The sequence below is a fragment of the Martes martes genome (assembly GCF_963455335.1).
Source record: "Martes martes genome assembly, chromosome: 14".
NCBI lineage: Eukaryota > Metazoa > Chordata > Mammalia > Carnivora > Mustelidae > Martes > Martes martes.
The window spans coordinates 19642059-19661468 of record NC_137902.1 but is presented as its reverse complement, the minus strand read 5'-3'; the positions used below and the strand labels follow the sequence as shown (position 1 = coordinate 19661468).

Here is a 19410-nt window from a genome sequence, read left to right as displayed (position 1 = left end):
TAGCCCATAGTAGGAATTCGGTAAATACTGTGGTCTCAGTGAATGAAAATAAGTGAGTGAATTAATGGAAAGTAACTCCAGGTGGGGCTCCTTAAACAGGCTGTCAGTAAACAAAGGCTGAATTTTCGGGATTATAGGTTTGGGGATCACAAAATTCTAACTTTGCTCTACACAAACTCTTCATTCCAGACAAACAGGTTTACTCGCTATTCTGCCAACACACCTCATACTTTCCTGTGTTTGTTTAGTGAAGTAGACCTAGGTCATGCATTCACCAGGAGCATGGCCCTGAGCAGAGTGTAGGGGGACCTGACTCAGAAAACTGACATACACACCTCTGCTCCTGCCGCCTCCACGATCAAAGGCTCCGCTCCTCCTTTCCCTGTCCCAGTCCTGCTCTCCTTCCTACTCTGGGACACCCTTTCTGCTTTCTCCCGTAGGAATTGGCCTCTCTCTTCCCTGACTCCTTTTGGACTCTGTATACACTACTTCCCCTGAATCTGGTATGCTTATCACATGTGTGCCTTCGGTAAGTTACTCAAGCTCTCTGAGCCCTAGCTCCTTCATCTGAAAAATAGGACTAATAATACTGATTTAGCAAGATTGATAAAATGATTAAATATAGGGGCGCCTGGGTGGCTCAGTGCGTTAAAGCCTCTGCCTTCAGCTCAGGTCATGATCCCAGGATCCTGGGATCGAGCCCGCATCGGGCCCTCTGCTCAGCAGGGAGCCTGCTTCCTCCTCTCTCTCTGCCTGCCTCTCTGCCTACTTGTGATCTCTGTCTGTCAAATAAATAAATAAAATTTATTTTAAAAAAAAGATTAAATATAACGTATATAGAATGCCAAGCACAGTGCTAAATGATAATGATAACAATTACTACTTCTTCCTATTGATAATAAAACCATAGTAACTGTCTTAATAATTATTAAAATGAAAAGCAATATTATGGACCATATGCAGATATTTATTGAATGGTCACCATTTGCTAGGAGTGTCACATTTATTATCTCACAGGTGGTGATTTTGCAATTTAGTTGCTTCACACATTTGTATTTTATTTCCCAATTAGATGTTTAGGGTGTTAGCTATGTCTTAAGGTTTTGGGTTTTTTGGTTTTTTTTTTTTAATCTTCTGAGGGCCGGACTAGTGCGTAGTTCATAGCAAGTGCTCAAGAACTATTTGTTGCAAATGATACGATGATCTGTAGCTCTGAAATTTAGTGACTTGCAATATGTCAGAATATAAGCTGATTTGGAAAATCAGACCAATTTGGCTTGTAATTTAAAACTTGAGTTTACATATGTCAGCTGCTACAATAGCGTGCTGGTGAAAACTCTGCCTTCCGTTCATTCAATAAATACTTTGAACACCTACTATGTGCCATACTCTATAGGTAAAGACTTCTAAAATAGGGAAATGATGCCATTCATTTGTCTGTATTTCTGGCATGTTTATAAAGCCCATTTTTGCAGTTGCTTATTCCTTCCAAGAGACTGGCTCTTAAGCTTTCTCTAAGCACTTAGAGAATATACAGAACATACAGCATAATGAATAGTTAAGTTCTGGAGTCAGAAAACCTCGGTTTGGATTGTAGCTCCATTAATGCTTTGCTCTGAGATCCTGGGCAAGTTACTTATCCTCTTTAAGTTTCAGCTCCTTCATCTGTAAAATGCAAAAAATAATAGTATCTACCCTTAGGGATTATTGTAGGTATGAGATAAAATAATGCATAAGAAGCATTCAGTACTGGCATACCATAACAACACAACATATTGGGGCGCCTGGGTGGCTCAGTGGGTTAAGCCTCTGCCTTTGGCTCAGGTCATGATCTCAGGGTCCTGGGATCAAGCCCTGCATCAGACTCTGCTCAGTGGGGAACCTGCTTCCCCCTCTTTCTCTCCTGCCTCTCTGCCTACTTGTGATCTCTCTCTCTGTGTCAACAAAATACATAAAATCTTTAAAAAGAATAAAGAATAAAATTTAAAAAAAAAGAACACGACATATTAGCTATCATTAAACAACTAGTTCATATTCCTGTACCAAGCATACTAAGGATACTGGACAAGAAGAACGCACCTTTAAACTCCCTTTTGAACAAGGAGAGAGGAAATGAGCATGTACATAAGTTCCTTCATATGTCAGGCATTAGAGTAGAAGTTCTCCATATGTTATTTAATCCTCTCGATAGCATGGTGAAACATATTATCTTATTGATGAGGACGCTAGGACTTAGAATGGTTAGTATCTTAACCAAGTTATGCCATAGAAATGGTGGAGCCAGGATTTGTCCTTCTGGAATGCCTCTCACGTAATGAAAAAGGACCCACCTGCATTGCATTCATTGTGACTCTGAGATTCTCCATACATTGGATGGTTCCTATAGGATAACCATGCCCAAACTTTGGTACATGAGAATTACTTGGGCTGCTTTAAAAAACCCTCAATCCAAGGCTCACCTTAACAGAGTTTAATTCAAGGATAGGGCCCAAGAATGAGTATTTTAGGAAATACCCTCAGGTAATTCTGTTGCAAGTGGTTACTGATCACATTCTAGAAAGAGTGCCATCAGGATTAAAATCGGATTTAAAATTAGGTGATTTTTAGGGTGTATATATTAAAGATTAGCCTCTGAAATCTTAAGGCCTATGACCATGTGATGAAATGTAAAGATAAACTGGTATATCTTAGGTTTCACGCACCAATTGCATACTTTGTATTCATTTTATTTTTATTTTTTTTAATATTTTATTTATTTATTTGACAGACAGAGATCACAAGTAGGCAGAGAGGAGGAAGCAGACTCCCTGCTGAGCAGAGAGCTCAGACGTGGGGCTCAATCCCAGGACCCTGGGGATCATGACCTGAGCCAAAGGCAGAGGCTTTAACCCACTGAGCCACCCAGGCACCCCTGTATTCATTTTATAGTTTCTCTACACAGAAACTGGTTTTGTATGAGTTTTTATGTCCTACCTGTGAGTGCGCTTCTCAGTCAGAGTATCTTATTTGTAGTAGTTGTTTGTTTATTGGCAGTTATTTATTTAGCTATGGTGATTTTAAAGGTTCTACCAACTGGAAAATGAATAAATGAGGATAAATATCTTTTTTTAAAAAAGGAGGAGACCACTGAGGATGATATTTCATTAGTGTTACAGAAATTTATCAGGCCTGATTACTTAAACAGTTGTATAAGGATCTGTCAGGTATTTAGTTGAAATAATTCTTTTAAAAGAAACCATATAGGTCACATAGTACTAATAAAATATGTTGATGAATCTTTGAGTATTGTCCTGATTATGTCTCCTCAGGGAACGAAGAACTCATTAGCATGAGTTTCATGTCAGTCCTTCCTACTCTGTTCCCCAAGTACTTTCCAAACAGGCGGGGCATAAAAGGGGGATCAAAATGTATATAGCATGGCCAAGTTTCAAATGAATTGTTCATCCAGCCCCACAAGTACATGACATTATGTAGTATGAAAAGGCTGTTGTGCTTCACTGAGTTTACTTTTCTGTCTGAGAACTTTTTCAAAAAGGTAAATTTTGGCAAAGGGATGGAGAAAGTTCTCCATATAAATTCTTAGCACTTCACATTCAACTGCAGAAGCATATTCCCCAGTCCAGGAAAAAAAAACACAAAGCTGAGAAGTTTGTTAAATTGGAAGAGCAGGGTGCCTGTGAGCCAGTGTGAAAACACACACACACACACACACCCACACACACACACACAGGCACATGGAGAGATAAACCTGTTTGCTTTCTGAAACAATATGTAGTAAAACAGGTTGTTTAGGATAAAGTCCCTTGAACTAGATAATTGCTTTTAAATACATCTGCCTATAATAATACCTTATATTTACGTAGTCCTTTGAAAACTTCAAAGCATTTTTCCATTTTTTATTTCATTTGAACTTCACAACCACCCTATGAAGTAGGTATAGCACGTCCTATAATCCACCAGCACCACCACCTACAAGATAGCTAAACTGAGGCACAAGCATGTCAAGAAACTTGTTTGAGGTCACATAACCAGTCGGTGTCACAACTAGAACTAGAGCACTGGAATTTTGAAACTTAAGCCTGTGTTTTCTTGGCAGAAAGTGTCTTGGCTACTGCTTGATCTACCCAGAGTTCATGTGGAGATTTGTGGCAACAATTTAATTGGAGAATACAAATCAGGCATGCCTAAAGAGCTCTACAGAAAGGAGATTGTTTCTGTTAGATCATGACTGTGTTAGAAAAGGGAGGTAGAGAATAGAGTCAGTTGTTTCAGACAATGCAAATTGCAAACAAACAAAAACACTTTGTAATCAGTTTCTGGATATTTTGGGGTCTATTCATTCATTAATTCGTGTATTCATTTTTTAAAGTATCTATTAAGTGCCTTTATATAAGAGACTGTACTCAGAACTTTTAGGAAGATACAAAGAAATGCATTTAATTGGGAGGGGTTTGAATTATGCAGATAATTACCATTTTATTCATGTCTATTAGCACCTGGTAAATGAAATGCCTTCCTTGCAGAAGAGCAAAATAAACAAAAACAGATGAAGAAATTGGGCAACTAATTTCCTTCGATTATCTCCCTGTAGGAAGCATTCTTTTTTTAAATCAGGTGATAAATTGTCCTGCTAGATACATAAAACACCAAGTTTGCTATGTGATCTAATGTAACACAGATTTTAACTGTAATACCCCCTTGAAACTAGGGAGAGTGGGCTTAGGTTAGTGCCAGGTTCTTTAACAGGAACACCAGATCAGGACTGAAGGGAAACTGTTCCTATCTAACAGCACGAAAAATAACTTCCAAAAAGCATCTCTGAAGGCCAGAATTAAGTATGTAATACTTTCCCCTGCCTGGCTCTTGAACTTTTCCTCTTGGCAGGCATACTTAAGGATGTAGACAAAAGGGAACAGAGGCACCAATGGGCCCAAGGAAACAACCAACAGAGTTGAAGTCCCTGTCATTTGGGTGGAAGATTAGCAAGAGTTTGCCAATGAGTGGTGTTCCCTTGGAAGACACTTAAAAAAAAAAAATTCCTGGACAAAATTCTTCACTTTCTAGTGTAAAGCCAAAGGCAAAATTTGTGCTAATATTTGCACACATTGTTAAGTACTTGTTTGATATTTTTTAGTTTATACTACATGTACACAGAAAGTGTCACTGAGTGAAACTACCATTTTTTGTTGTGACAGGTCCTGCTCAGCCCCCAGTGTATGTATATAAAACTGTGTGTATGGTCATATATGTTGTTTGTTTGCCTTGTGTGTTTGTGAAGAGTGGAGAGTCAAAGTAAAACCCAACTCGGTCCTTAACTCTGTCCTCATTTAGTTCTCTGGGTTTCTATTCTTTCCATTTATAAAATTACAGGATTGGAGTCAGTGAGCTCTAAACTGTTTCAACTCTACCATCTAGCAATGCTCAGTTTTTAAATACTTTCATTATTATTAAACACTATGTACTTTAATACCCTTAGTAATATAGCATAGTCCTGCTTTAAGAAAACTGGTCATAGATACAAAATCTTAAGTCAGATAAAATTAAGTTTATTCCTTTTACAAAAATGATTATTTGATCTGCAAAATAGTTTCCAAAATGGTAGTAAATAACAAACTCTGGTTATACATGTAAAATAAAGATTTATTTATTTTTATTTTTTATTTTTTTAAAAGATTTTTTGCGCCCCCAAAGATTTTTAGGGGCACAAGTTTCCATGAAAAGTAATTTAGAATGTGACATACTTGCATTAAATAACAAAAATATATGCATACAAATGTCATAAAATCATAGTATTTTGGAATGCCAAAGGAAATTTTCCATCCAACATCATCATTTTACAAAACAGAGAACTAAGGACCAAATAAGATTGCACATTAGCTCAAGATCACAGCTGTAGGTAACAAAGGCCCTGCAAGGATAATTGCAAAACATTTTCTATGTTTTTCTCTACTCATATTTTGAGGCCACACCTCTACCTTTACCTATGAAGAAAATAATCACAGCTGTTCATTGCTTAAATCAAGGAATATTAATTATTGAATAAAATTTAAAGTTACAATGCAGACAATCAGGTTCTTCCTGTATGGGCACATTACATTTTAGTAAATAGTAGGTTCATATGCATTTGAAGTAAGTTAATCTACTTATTTTAATTTTGCTGATTTCTGAATTGCCACTGAAATAGAATAGTGCTCTCTTGTTATTGTCTAGAATTGATTTTTTTTTCCAGAAATAATACTGTGATCTTTATAACATGAATACACACTGAGGGGCGCCTGGGTCGCTCAGTGGGTTAAAGGCTCTGCCTTCGGCTCAGGTCATGATCCCAAGGTCCTGGGATCGAGCCCCACATCAGGCTCTCTGCTCAGCGGAGAGCCTGCTTCCTCCTCTCTCTCCCTCTCTCTCTCTCTCTCTCTGCCTGCCTCTCTGCCTACTTGTGATCTCTGTCAAATAAATAAATAAAATCTTAAAAAAAAAACACTGAAATCTATCAATAACATATTTTCTAATACCAACATCCACTGAAATCCCAGGTTTGCTTATAAGTGTTAGAAGGCTTGACTTCACTGCTCCCAGTCACATGAATGAGTTTTATTATTCTTTTCGAATTCTTGTATTAAATGCTAATAACTTCCTTTTATTTGGCTATCATTTTAGTGCAATGATTGGAAATTAAATATTAGCACAAAATACTAACTGGTTTCCAGGCATGGACCCCAATGGACCCCAATGTTTGAAGTTAGCGGGGCTCTTTAAAACTAGTGTGCTTCCAGGATTTCATTGATTCGCACTAAATCAGCCCCTCGATCATCCATCCGGTCAATTTTAACCTTGACCTCCCACAGCTGTACTGCTTTACTCAGTCCCAAAAAGTCCCTGCTTCTGCTGCTTATGAAGCAATAGTAGAGAGGAGAAACAAAGCCCATTCCTTTAAGAAAGATTCCGCCTCCTTTTTTATAAGCAAGCGCCTAATGGTAACTGGGGAGTCTCTACTAAGTCACTTTACTACTCAGCATTGGGAGAAGCTGCAGCGGCTGCTGTGGCTGCCGCCGCCGCCGCTGCCGCCGCCGCCGCGGGTCTGAGGCTGCAGTGGGCTCCTGTGCAGCACTGCAGAACCCACACCTACAGAAGACACACACGTCTACTACCCTTGACACAAGAACGCCTTGCATCTCCCGCGGGTAAGCCGATCTTTTATCCATTTTGTCCAGAAACTGTGGGAAAGGAAATGATCGCGGAAACGATGGCTCATCAGACATGCTTAAAATGGATTATGTTAATTTGCCTTCTTTGGGGAGGGGGTTGTTTAGATTTGTGAGTAGCAAACGCTCTATATAGTGGAGACTATTGTCTGATAAGTGCTCTTAACATACTTTTATTTATTTTTGCTATTCATAAAAGGCTAACCTTGATGCATGCAGAAGCTTTTCATTTTTTTCTTTATAAATGCAAAAAAAAAAAAATCCAGCCACTCCCAATATCTCTCTCAAATACTGCAGATATTTTCAAACACCAAATAAAATGACAGGCTGAGCATTTTCTAAATATTTTCTCACCAAAGTCAGGAAGCCTTCCCTTGATCCTTCAGGGGTATTTAAAAATCATAAGGCATGGTTAGATTTTGAGGAGATGGGAGATGGTGGTAGACTAAAATTGCTATAGCCTCAGTCCAGTGGAGAGAGAAAATGAGGATAAATGAATCACAGTTTGTGCCAACACAAGATTCATTTTCCACACTTCATATGTGGGAAGAGGAAACTACATTTTAATTAGCACATTTTTAGGGAAGAAGGAGGGGATGAGGATAAGGGGGATGGCCTGAAGTATTTGAGGGGGAAGAGAAGAGTCTGCAGAGGAGGAAGGAAATGAAGTGGACTGTCGCCAGCGCCTTGGAAACGAAGGGAGATAAGGGTGGGGAATGAAGTTTGTTCTGTTTGGTAGGGTGGGGTTGACTCCAGGGACCATGAATAACCAGAATGGCGCTTGGAGGGGTGTGCTTGCGAGTGGATTCGTGTCCGTGGAGGACACGTGTGCGGAAGGGATGTGCGAATCGTGGGTGGCAGAGAAAGGTGTGCATTACTGGGAGGTCTGTTTCGAGAACAGGTTGGAATGAGGAACGTGTCTGGGCGACGGAGGGGGAGGGGGCCCAGTGTCACCTGTGGATGGATCCACATCCCTGCTATTGCATGTTGCAAAGTTTACCCAGCCCCAAATTCATTTTGAAAGCTGGCGCTGCCTCCCTCGACTTTTCCCCTCCAAGAAGCCAGCTCTCATAAGGTCACAAAGCCAGGGGCCAAAGTAGGGGTGAAGACCCTCCACCGGCCTAAGTGGAGCCAGACTGAGAGAGCCTTTGCCCTGCCCCTCTGTGGAGGTGAGCAGGGGGAGGAAGCGCCCGATAGGCAAGTACTCTGAGAAGAAAATCTAGGCCCCTCCTATGGGGGGCGTGCGGAGACTGAACCTTAGCCGTGGCCGCCCCCTGAAGACCCAGCTGCCAGAGCAGACGGCAGGGGTTGACTGAAAGCTGCGGCTCAGCCTCGGGACGGAGAGGGCTCGCTCAGGTTAGGGTGGGCGACATTTCTGAGGCGTCCCTCCTCCTCCTCCTGGTAGTCGGGTTTCCGTCGGGGTTATTTCCCCCTCTGACCCTCAGGGGACGCCACGAATCGGAACTGCATAGCCGGAGGAGGACGCTGAAGAGGTGCCAGGCAGCCGCCTAGCGCCAGGCCCTCCCAGAGGCCCCGCCGGCCGGTAGGTCCTCGCGGCCGCGGCTACACAGATGTGGTTAGAGGGCGGGGAGGGGGCCGTAGCCGCTGGAGGCAAGGCTCGCGAGGGGCGCGAGGGGCCGCAAGGGGCGGAGCCTTGAGGAGGTGGGACCGAGAACGTCCTGTGATTCCGAGGGGCGGGGTCAGGACGCTCGGGGGGCCCAAAGGGCGGAACCAGGGGCGTTCGGGGGCTGCGAGGGGCGGAGCCAGAGCCGCTTGGGGGCCTAAGGGCGGGGCTTAGGGCGGGGCTTGGGGGCGGGGCCTAAGGACGCTCCGGGGGCGTTCGGCCAGTCCCGCCAGAGCGCGAGCGGCCCGCTAGTAACGGTCGCTGGGTCGAGGGGCGGGAGGGGAAGGAAGGGGGTTTAAATTATTTTCTTTAAAAACAGTGAGCGAGAGCTAGAGGCATCGCGACCCAGGTGTCGCCGCTTCCTGCTACAGAGGGCTCGGCGCCCAGGTCCCTCCCTTCTCACGCCCCCTCCTCCTCTGTCCTCCCCTGTGGAGCCTTGCGGCGCTTAAGAGGCGGCGGCGGCGGCGGATCGAGCGGCCGCTGCAGCTCCCGCGGCCGCGGAGAAGGAGGAAAGGGAGCACAAAGCCAGCTGCGCCAGGCGAGCTGCGAGGTAATCCTGAGGGGAGAGAAGGCGCCGTCGTCGAGCCCCTCCTCCCAGCGGGGATGGCCTGCGCCCGCGCTGGCTGGGCGGTGGGACCCTTCCAGGGGGTCGCGCGGGGGCGGGGAGCGCGGTGGCTTGAGGGGCCGAGGGGACTTCCTATTGGCTGTCCCCTGCGGCCTCAGGTGAACGTCTCTCTTCCCGGGGGGTCGGAATGGGAGCCTTGGGCTGGTTCGTGGGGAGTGGACCTGAGGGGGAGGGCCCCTTGGCGCCGCCGGGTGGGCCCGACTCTTGGGCGTCCTCTGGTTTCCTTCGAGAGGGTAGGGAGTTCTGAAAATCAAGAGCTAGTTGAAGCGTTGGTGACCTGGGGACCTTAAGCTCTGAAGGTGTACCCCCGAGGTTGCCGGGCTCGGAGAAGGTGGAGGTAAGGGAAGGAATGTTGGTTTGTTTTGTTTTCCTCATTTAAAAAACTTCTGTTACTAATTGAAAGTGTTCAGCCACCTTTCTCCTGTAGTCCGCGTCCCCATCCTCCCAGCGCGCGCACACCCCTACAAACACTTACACGCTAAGGTTGTGCTTCCTGCCTGGGGTGACAAGCAGAGTTGGCAGCAGGTCCCCTTTGCTGGTGTTTGGGGCACGTCCAGCCTCTTTGGAGGTATGCTGTTACAGCTGAGGCAAGACCGCAGAGACAGGTAGAATAAGCTAGGCCTTTATTAAATTGGCAAGAATGGCCTTAGGTGAACTTTTTTGTTGAAGAGATTTAATTGCAAGTAGGTGCCCGCTTAAAGTGGGAGCGTAGTAAAACCACTAATTTCTTTGGCACGTGTGCTTTTGCCACTGACCACTATAGTGGTAAGGAGAGAAATGGAATTGAACTCAACCAGGAGGTTTTGAGTTGGGATTATATACAAGTGTGGTGAAGGAGTTGATAAGATTCTAGGGGTTGGAACCAGCTACGTAAACGTGTGTGCATGTTTATGTTAAATTATACAATATTTTTGATTTAGCAGTATGAAATGGTTGCTTTTCTTGGAATGAAGTGCCTCTACATTGTGCTTAGTATATCCTAACTTGGGCTTCGGAAGACTTTCAAGAGAGTGTTGGTAAAGAGAATAAGAGTGCCGGGTAACACGCCATTAAATTAAGTTGCTTGACTGTTAAAAAATTTGTGTAAGTAAGGTATGGTACCAACTCATTTATAGCCTTACTTTTGGAGCATATGTGTAGTTTTTTGTATCCAAATCTTGATTGCATTTTAATTGATCTGTAACTTGTTTTCCTTTGCTTAAATTGACCAGATTAATTTTGCAGAGGGAGGGCCAGGAAAAAAATGGCTACTTTGGCTACATTAACTTTTTATCTTTTTAAAGAGTTAGCTCTTTTTTTTCTTCCCACTTTTTTTTCTGCCGATTTTATTTATTTGAGAGAAAGCAAGTGGGAGAGTGAGCACGAGCTGGGGAAGGGGGCACTGGGAGAGGGAAAAGCAGACTCTCCTTGGAGCCAGGAGTGTGATGCGGTACTAGATCCCCAGACTCTGGGATCGTGACCTGAGCCAAAGGCAGACACTTAACCGACTAAACCACCCAGGTGCCCTATCCAAAGAGTTCACTCTTAAAATTAACCTCAGGTGCTGGCATGTTGGTAGAAGTTTTTAAAGAAAAAGTGTCCTGGGGCGCCTGGGTGGCTCAGTGGGTTAAAGCCTCTGTCTTCGGCTCAGGTCATGGTCTCGGGGTCCTGGGATCGAGCCCCCGCATTGGGCTCTCTGCTCAGCAGGGATCCTGCTTCTTCCTCTCTCTCTCTGCCTGCCTCTCTGCCTACTTGTGATCACTCTCTCTGTCAAATATATAAATAAAACCGAAAAAAAAAAAGTGTCCTATCAATTTTGAATGTTAAACATAATTTAACTCAATTTAAATGCAAACTAAGAGAGAATTGGTCATGGGGCATTCAATATGTTGTAGCTTTTTTACATGTATGATAACAGGTTTGTTAAACATTTGACATGACAGGTGATCATGGGAAATTTATCTTGCATAATAGAAGGATTGTATTTCAAAATGTTTTACATTCTAAAAATGAAAAAATTGTACAATTCTATTTCTAACTCCTTTTTTCAATAATGCTGTACTGGGAAGGATGCGCTTCACTCGGTGATGTTTAAAGCGTGCATTTGGTCTTTGTAAAACCAGAATGTCTTTTGAGACTAAGAGGACATAACGTCATCTCCTTCACACAATCCTAAAATCTGGACTCAAGGTGGGGTTCAACTTCTGCAGTTGTGAGGCTTCCTGAAGTAGGTGTATCATGTCTGTTTTGTAACACCTCAGCCTACACAGATTGTTAGCTGTTTAATCTGTTCTGTGGCAAAGCAGTTGGTTAGCAGTACTGGGCAGCACTTATGCATGTCATCAGGGTATGAGAAGCATTTTTATTGAGGGAAGAAATCCTATAAAAGCATAGAAACCCAAATCTGAACAAATTCAGTTTGTAGAGTGTTGGGGAATGATAGTATCATAATATTAACTGAGTTGTTTTATGTAAAGTGTTTACAATATAGTCTGATACTCAGTAAACTGTTTTGTATGTTTATCATCATGAGTATATAAAGTGGGTCGTTTGAAAAAGTGGTTATATCACACTACATAGCAAGTGAAGACTAAGCAAATATTTGTAAGAACCCACATTTATTTCCTCTACCTCTGTGCCAGGCAGAGTTTTATATGATTTAATTTATTTATTTTTCACGACAACCCAGTGACTAAACAGAGACAAAGGTTTTTGCTCAAGGAGTATAGGCACTAGGTGCCACAGGCTGATTCTGAACCCATAGTCTGACTATAGAGTGTAACTACTGGGCCCTGCTATTATACTTGCAGTAGTAGTTATAAATTGGTGAAAGGTCCTCCGTGTTTATTTCCAAGACTGCAGGTGTATGCCTTTGTGTTGTTTAGCCACACCCTTTTGTATTAATACCACCAACAGGTTGTTTAAATATGAAGGGTGGTGATTAATCTGCATTAGATAGAATCACCTTTTGACTTTGGAAGAGGATTCTCTTTTGATTCATAAGTTTAGCTAAGATACTATATTTGGGATAGAGTATGTTATCTTTTTAATGACTATAATTAAAGCCCTTTTTATTTTTATTTATTTATTTGTTTTTGTTAGAGCTTGCCAATGTGTTGGGACCCACCAGGCCCAGCAGGCACTAGTTTCCCTTGGAGAGTTTCTGCTTCTGCACTAAATCAGTAGGGTTGGTCTTTTGATTATCAGCATCATATCAAGCTAAGATGGATTTTTAACTTAAATTTGTTCTAAATTCTACCTGAGTTGCCTCCTAAAATTAGCCTTAAGATATAACTACGATTTGTACTTCGTCACATTCCTCATTGAATTGTGTGTTGCTGCTTCACCAATGTAGTTGATTAGTCCAGCAAATAAATTACAACCTAATTAGGAGCTGGTTTAAGTAATGTTTAGAATTATTGTAGAGAACTGAAATGTCCTTTTGTTGACAATTTAGTGAAATATAATGTTAGGAAAAAATGTTTAAAAACAAGCATATGTTGAATTAAGAAAGCCCAAGCTCTATTGAAGACACAGGTTACTAATCTGTTTCTCACATACATAAATACTAAATTTTTTAGCTAGAATTAATATTCAGTGCTGTTTCCAAATCCTTTGGAAATGCTGAATATGTAGAGTTTGAATAGGAAAAAATTTTAGATGTCTAATCGGTACTATTCTTTCTTTTAAACATGGACACCTTATTTCAAATTAATTAAGGAGTTGTAGACTGTGTTAGGTCATTGAGGTTCAAAATGAGTGCCCTGATACCTCCTTGTCTTTCATGTTAATGGTTTATCATTTGAACTCGTTTTTTAAGATTTTATTTATTTGACAGAGAGAGACCACAAGTAGGCAGAGGGGCAGGCAGAGAGAGAGGGAAGCAGGCTCCCCACTGAGCAGAGAGCATGATTCAGGGCTTGATCCCAGGACCCTGAGACCATGACCCGAGCCAAAGGCAGAGGCCCAACCCACTGAGCCACCCAGGTGCCCCAATGGTTTATCATTTGATCTTGGGGTCCATTCCAGTGTATTTTATAGATGAGATTGTTGTGAAGTCTTTCGGGTTCTGCAAGTGACTAAGCTCTCATGGCCAAGAGCCAAGACAAACTCAAATTTTTACTGTAATGGATTGTATGTATTTAGAATCCTTTTTATCATACAGGTTAGAAGTCTTTCATTGACTGTGTCTTGAAAGAAAACGTGTCTGTTAACTCTTATATATCCCTTATATGTAGTAACTAGATGAATTTAATTTTTTCCTTTTAGCAGTAAGTGGTTATGGACACACATGTATATAACCATCCTACCTGAGGGTGGTTACTTCCTTTCATGTAAAGTTAAAAATTATTCACTTGGCATTCATGCAGTAAATAATTGGAGTATTTACAGTATGCATTGAACAATTTTAACTGAAAATTTTGTTAATTAAAATTAAGTGTTACAGGAAAAAAGGTTTGTGGGCTCTTTATTTCATGTGCATTTTAATAATATTGATCTTTTATATCTGGGCAGGTTTCAAAATGCAGTTCAAAATTAAGTTAATTGCACAGTTGAACACATATTTGAATGTGAAGATGGTACTGTTTAACTTACCGTAAGACTTAGTTTGATAGTACAAATAATGAGAATCAGTCTCATGTTTCCTTAAACTAATTTTTGTTAGATACCTGAAAAGCTGCATTAATAATCTCTCAGGTTTCTAGGATATTACTTACTATACTGACGGAGCTATTAAATGAGGAGTATCCTAGAAACCTTAAAGAGTGAATGTAGCTTTCGATGTTATCTAGTATAACCCAAAAAGTAGTATCATGATCACCAAAAGGTATAAAATGAATGAAACCCATCTTTGATATTAAGAGGCTTATTGTTCTTATAAATTTCCTTCTTAGGAAGATAGTATAGACTGGTTTCTAACCGCCAAAGCTGAATGTTATTATATAGGCTTTGATGTGCAGTTACATCTTTATAATGAGTTTAGATCTAAATTGAACTTTCACCTGATATCAGACTTATCTGCATTGCCACCGTATGCCTTACATTTACTTGTTTTTAAAAGTTGGTGATAAAGCTTAATGGGAAATGCTAAGTCCTCCCTGGTATAAGATGAACTTTGAAACCTTTTTGTTTCAAATTGTCCAAAACTAGGCCTGAGGACATTGGTGTATAGGCAGTACATTAACTAGCATTTAAGATTGCTACCTCATCAAACAAGACTATAGTTTGAACCTGGGGTGATTAAATTCACTTTTTCTGCAGTAGGCATACATGATTTCCATAGGATAACAGTTTCTCACAACTAGCCAGCCAGGGGTTAAAACACTTTTTCGAAGCTTAAGGGCAAATGACATAATGTTCTTAAAAACCAGTGTCTCAAGAAATATACTGTATATATTAATAAAACTTTTAATTTTAATGCTCCTAAGGTGCATTAAGGCAAGTGGACATTAAAGCAAGCAATTGATTAAGCAAGATGGAAATCTAAGGTGACATACATGAAATTGTCACTGTATTCTTTTTGCTACTTATCATACTCCTTTAAATTTATTCTTGTAATTTTTTTTAACTCCCCCATCCCCTTACCTCTTTGGAAGAGGAAAGAACAGTGCAGGTATGAGTTCAGGAGACTGTTTAATTCCACTCCCAGGCTGTTGTTGGTTGCCTGCTAGGGGAGCTGGAATTCCAACAATGTAGAAGGCAATGAGGTTGGAGAAGTGCTGAGTTTTTCAGTATCTTGGGACTTGGTGTATGCCTTTAATTATTCACCATCAGCAATGTTTCTGTGACGCTCTTCCACAATGGCTCAGTTATCCTGTACAAGGACAGCATTTCCTTTTTCCTTTTTCCATACAATATTCTCATCCTGTCATCTTCTGATCTGGAATGACTAAATGCCATACCAAAAAAAAAAAAAAAAAATTGGGTTTATTCCATATCCTCATGGAGAAGATATAGGCTTACTTGGTATGTCTGAAGACATTATTTTGGGATCAAGTCCTCAGGGACTCTTTAAGAATGCTGTTTTTAATCCTTCAGAAATTAGAGCTAGCTGCTGTTAGCTGCATTGTCATTTGTAATCTCATTTGTCTTATTAGGCTCCCCTTACAGAATCTTTTCATTACTTTCTTAATGTCTGGGGAAAAGGGGTTGGGGAACCATGATGGTCACAGCTCAAGTGGAGTTGTGAATGGGCTTAAGTGCATAGGACGAGTGGCTCGGAGAGTGGAAAGGGGAAAGAGATAGGTAATGAAGTTGATATATTGGTCTTATTCCTTGTCCCCACTCCCCAATTTTTTTTTTTTTAAACTTTAAAACCGTGTTCTTTCCACCTTACCTTCCTCCTATGCCTTTTATTGCCAGGACTGAGTTTTATCTCTTCTAGAGAAAGGTGGAATGTTCAAGGTGATTCCTATCTGATTGCTGAAAAGTTTGGCTTTTAGCTAGAAAGTTGACTAAAAAGAATTTCCTTCCATTCCTCTTTACAACTGTCTGTTTTCTAAATTTCAAGAAAAGATCTCTGAAGCAGAAGTGTGAGAAACCTTACTTATAATGTAATAGTTGGGAGCCATTATGCATTAAAATTAAGATACATATTAATCAAAAATCATATTGTTTAAGCACTTTTTTGCAAAACTGAATCTACAGTAGTTTTGTGTTAGGATGCTTCTTTTTAAGTGGGTGTGAAAAATTATTTTTAACCAAAAAATGTTGAAAGTAATATGAAAGTAATCTTTTGTCTTAGTGAATGTTGATGACAAAAAAAATCATAGTTCTCTAAACTATTATCACTAAATACTCTAATGAAATACTAGATAGACAATGATTTGGTCACTAGCCACTGAAAGACTGTCACCTCTAAAGCAGAATGTAATAGGAATGGAACACTTTATACCTGAATAAGAACAGTGTATCTGCTTGACCTAGTGAAGGCTCTGAAAAGCTGATTACTTGGTAATCACTCAAGTTAGGTGATTTTGTGTTTGATGTTTTTATAATCTGAATTTTGCTGGACTCTTGAAAAGTGTCTGGTTGGACCATCAGCTTTTGATGAATGCATTTTTGGAGGGATTGTGACTATCAGTTAGAGTGCTTTGAAGAGAGAAGCCCTGTTTTGTGTCCCACCTGACTGTCACACAGAACATGCTTCTTGGAGGTTGTTTAATTTGGGCTCAAAGGGAAGAGTGCCATCTACTGAATGGCCAGCATCAAGTAGTGCAGCCCCACGTTTTTCTTGCAGAACTCTCAGCTGGCTACTGGAGTAAACCAGACTCCACTGACAAATTTGACAGGATTTTAGTACCAAATAGACTTGTGGCTTGCTTAATTTTAATTACTTTATACCAGGAGGCCTAAACACATGGTGAAGAACTAAATCACCACTTGTTGCATTACATGGGAAAGGAGAAACTTCAAGAAGTTATTGAGACTTTATATAAAATAATAGTGTAGTAATGGTGAAATCATTATTAACTCAAAAGTGGTAAAGAAAATTATTTTAGTAAGGCATGTTTCATAAGTGGTTCCGGTTATTCATGGCTTCTGCAGACAATGATGATGATGTTTAAAATTTGGTCCTAAAATAAAAAAAAAATTGTTTAACTAGAGGTAAGGGTTTTAAGAGTATTTGAATACTTTATTTTTTTTCTCTTGCCCTTTTACTTTGTCTCCCTTTCTAAGGCAGTGATTCCTGCTTGAGTGATTTCAGTGTTTCAGAGTGGGTTTTGTTGTTTTGCTTTACTCCATGACCTTCTGTTTTGTTTTGCCAAGCTTTTCCTAACTTCCGGAGACTGCCGGTGGTAGTAGTAATGGGTAGAACAGGAGGTCACAAAACCAGATGTAGGTCAGTGGAGGTTTATGATACCTGGAATAGAGGCCTCTTGAAGCCAGACAAGAAGAAACTCTGACAATATGAATTGAAAGGAAGCTTTGAAATTATGATAATATCTTTGTTGTTATATATCAGATATAATTAATCAGTAACCATTTTTCTCAGCCCTTAAAACCTCCCAAGGATCCCATTAAGCACTTTACATAAATTATCTGGAATTTATTTAAGTAACTTGCCTAAGATCATACAGTTGATAAGTGGCAGAGCCAAGGTTTGAGCCTAAGGCTAACTCCTTTAAATGGGATGCTGTACTGCTCATTTATTTAAGCTCTTTCTTGTTGGTGACTGCACAAAAGGCTTGAACCATGATTAGAATAGTATTTATGCTTCTGCTGGAAAATACTGGTAGTTTTTTGTTTTGTTTGCTTGTTTTTTTAAAGATTTTACTTATTTATTTGAGAGAGAGAGCAAGTGAGCACCAGCAGGAGAAGGGAGAGGGAGAAGCAGACTCCCCACTGAGCAGAGAGCCTGATAGGGGGCTATATCCCAGGACTCTGGGATCATGACCTGAGCTGAAGGCAGGTGCTTAACCGATTGAGCCACTAGGTGCCCCCTCTTTGTTTTTTAAAAAGGTGATGAAATGGGTTAATAGGATTGAATTTCAGTAGGATCAAGAAGTATATAGGAGATAGACCTTCAAATACTTGCTATTTGGTTTTATCTAAAATAGTAATTTCTTTGTTCCTTTTGCTATGTTATTTATTAATTTAAAACCATAAGAAAAATTTAATTGAAACAGTGAGTTGTTTCATGTTGCTTAAAATGTGCTACTTCATGGGAGGAGGGGTTGAGTTACAGAGGGGTTTTATGCTGGGGTTCTGGAGGAGTTGCAGTTGGGGGCAGGTAGAGGGATGTGTTTGTGGCCTTTCTATATTTTGCTTGCTCCTAAATATTTTTAAGTAGTAGTACTTTGTAATGTGGTATTAATATCCCCTATCCACAGCACAATAAAATTCAGCCATGTGCCAGTCTGAGGTCTTGGGGGAACTTCAATTTGTTGTGCACACCAAGTGTGCTCTAAGGACCAAACGAGTATCATAACTCTCATATATGTACTAATAGTTTTGGATGCATGTATCCTTTCAATTAAGAGTTATTTAATACCTACTATTAGAGAGTGCTTTTTGGCTTTTAAAACCTATTTTGACCTTAAAGGATATCTTTATTACTTTTGCAGGTTGGGAATCATTGTTTGGTAAAACCAAAAACTTCTAAAATTGCAGTTCAGTGATGGTTGTGCTGTGTATTCTAAACCCAGTCACTCCTTAAGGACCTCTAACTCTTCCCTTTCATATGTGAGAGAATTATGTTTTGCCTTCCAGAAAACCCCTGTAGGAACATCAATTACAAAACTCCTTGGATTCTGACTTTATATTCTAGTCAGATGTAGAAAAAGTCACCAACAACTAAGATGACAACACAAAGGATGTTCCTTGTCAGTGTGTGATGAAGGCTGAATAGCAGGTACAGATAACAAAGGCTATATAGGTCTTCGCATCAAGAAAGGGGCCCCAGAGATGGAGTGGTCAGAAAAAAATCTCAAGCAAAGAGGACAAGGGTGAGCCTTGAAAAGCAGGATAGGATTTCACTAGGTGCGGGCTGTGAAAGAGTTTTTGGCAGACATTACTGTCCATGAAAATATATATTTTTTCTGTACCATTATGGGAGATAGTTTATAATCATGGTTCACAGTCTCTTTTCACAGTAAGGCACTTGAAGGCTACAGTATACTCTTAATGAGTAGTAGTGCCAAGGACATAGCTCCCTCAAAGGTATATTAGAATATTTCAGGGATGGAAAGGAGAGGGTGGTGGTGAAGAGCATGTAGATTTTTTTTAAGTAGGCCCCATGCCTAGCATGGAGCCCAGCATGGTTCTGAACTCACAACCGTGAGATCAAGACTGGAACTGAAACCAAGAGTTGGCTGCTTAACCGACTAAGCCACCCAGGCACGCCAGTCATATAGATTTTAATAATACTCCTTACGAACCCCACGTGAAAATGACTGGTTCACAGAAACATTCTAGTACTGTTACTTTGAAGTAATGCTTAGGAAAGTTTGGTACTCGGAAGACTTTAGAAATGCTCA

General features: G+C 40.6%; 1 protein-coding gene across 4 annotated transcripts in view; it reads left to right on the top strand.

Moving 5' to 3' along the window:
* Positions 1-6985: 6985 nt before the first annotated feature.
* The window catches only part of ADD3 (adducin 3), a 121613-nt gene continuing 109188 nt past the window's right edge, over positions 6986-19410 (top strand). For 2 of the 4 annotated variants that reach the window (XM_080822577.1, XM_080822575.1), the window contains exon 1: positions 9049-9376. The gene's annotated coding sequence lies outside the window, so the exon portion shown is untranslated. Of the gene's footprint in view, positions 7182-9048; positions 9377-19410 lie in introns of those variants that run through there. The other 2 variants (XM_080822574.1, XM_080822576.1) reach the window with 2 other exon arrangements.